We start from the raw sequence: 1,462 nt of genomic DNA on the forward strand, positions 1-1,462 counted from the left end.
AGTCCGGGAAGATCCCACATGCCGCGGAGCGGCTGGGCCCGTGAGCCATGGCCGCTGAGCCTGCGCGTCCGGAGCCTGTGCTCCGCAACGGGAGAGGCCACAGCAGTGAGAGACCCGCGTACCGCAAAAATAAATAAATAAACAAATAAAAAAGATTCTAGCCTTAAAGTCTTACTGCGAACCCACAACGGAACTAAAAACGCTGACAATACAAAGGGCGCCGCTCAGTCCACCCTTCCCAGGCAGCCCCCCGAGTGCTGGTGAGATCTTTTCCCCACCGCCGTGTCCTTTCCGCGTAGCCGGCAGAGGTACGCGTCCGACGAGCGACCCACACGCTCTGAAAACGTTTCGCGAGACAACACAAGTTTGCAATTTCCACTTCTTGCGTCAGTTCTTTCCTTACTTGGGCAAAAGTTGATAGAAACTTCAACTATATAAACTGCGGTGCACCCCGAAGCAAAACCCAGCGAACTGGCTTTTTAAGTAAGCCGAAAGGCAGGAGTTTCATTTCCATCTCCGACACACTTCGGAGAAGCCAGCGGGGAGTTCCCGACACGCTGCCTCGCGTCCCCCGCCCGCTTCCCGGTCTCCGCACTAGGCAGCGCGGCCTCCCCCAACCCTCTACTCTTCCTGCACACCTACCTCCTCCTGGCCTCAGGGCAGTCTACGTGGGGCCTTAAAACCGAGTGAAAAACTCAGCCTCCCACGCGGCTGCGCCGCTACCGCCCCCGCCCCCGCCCCCGCCCGCAACAACCGGCGCGCGGCCCGCAGGACGCGGGGAGGAGAGGACCCCCCCAGGACAGAGGGAGGGGCCCGGGGGAGGGAGCCGCGAAGGGCGAGCTGGACCCCGGCCCCACACGCGGCCCCCGGCCTGCCCCCCGCCTGCCCCCCGCGCCCCCGACCCCGGTCTCACACCAAGCCCGGCCCCCGGCCCGCCGCGGCCAGGGCCCGGGTCAGGTGGGCCGCCGGGCCCGCCCCCCCGGCCGCTGGCGGCCCTCACCGAGGACGCGGGAGCCGGCGGCGGAAGGCGCGACGGAGCGGCAACCGGGGTTCCTCGGCTCCGACACGGCAGCACGGCTGGCGGTAGCGGCTGGGCTGCGACGGTCCTCGCGCTTTCCTTTCTCTCCTTTCTCCAACAACAAACAGGAAGTACGTCACGCGGCGGCGGCGCAGCGACGACACTTCCGCCCGGCCCTGACGCCGCGCATGCGCCCCGCCCCGGCCGCCCCCTCCGCCCCCGCCTTCCCGAAGGTTCTGCGCGGCCCGGGATGCGGCGGGCAGCGCGCGTGCGCAGTCGAGGCCCCGTCGCCGGCGCCGGACGGCGGCGCGCGTGGCGTCCTGTCGGTGGCTCTGCGCGGCCGGCGGGTGTCCCCGGGGCCCAAAGGGTGGGCCGCTGACCCGCCCTTCGCCTGGGCCCCTGGGGAGCCGGGGGGGCCCTGGGTCTTGTTCTTCCCGTTTGAGA

General features: G+C 68.5%; 1 protein-coding gene across 1 annotated transcript in view; it reads right to left on the reverse strand.

The window, feature by feature from the left end:
- Positions 1-1,177, reverse strand: part of DNAJB6 (DnaJ heat shock protein family (Hsp40) member B6) — a 38,898-nt gene extending 37,721 nt beyond the window's left edge. Inside the window, exon 1 of the mRNA XM_024128158.2 lies at positions 1,001-1,177. The gene's annotated coding sequence lies outside the window, so the exon portion shown is untranslated. The remainder of the gene's footprint in view (positions 1-1,000) is intronic.
- Positions 1,178-1,462: the final 285 nt, after the last annotated feature.

Source organism: Physeter macrocephalus, chromosome 5, assembly GCF_002837175.3.
Source record: "Physeter macrocephalus isolate SW-GA chromosome 5, ASM283717v5, whole genome shotgun sequence".
Lineage (NCBI taxonomy): Eukaryota > Metazoa > Chordata > Mammalia > Artiodactyla > Physeteridae > Physeter > Physeter macrocephalus.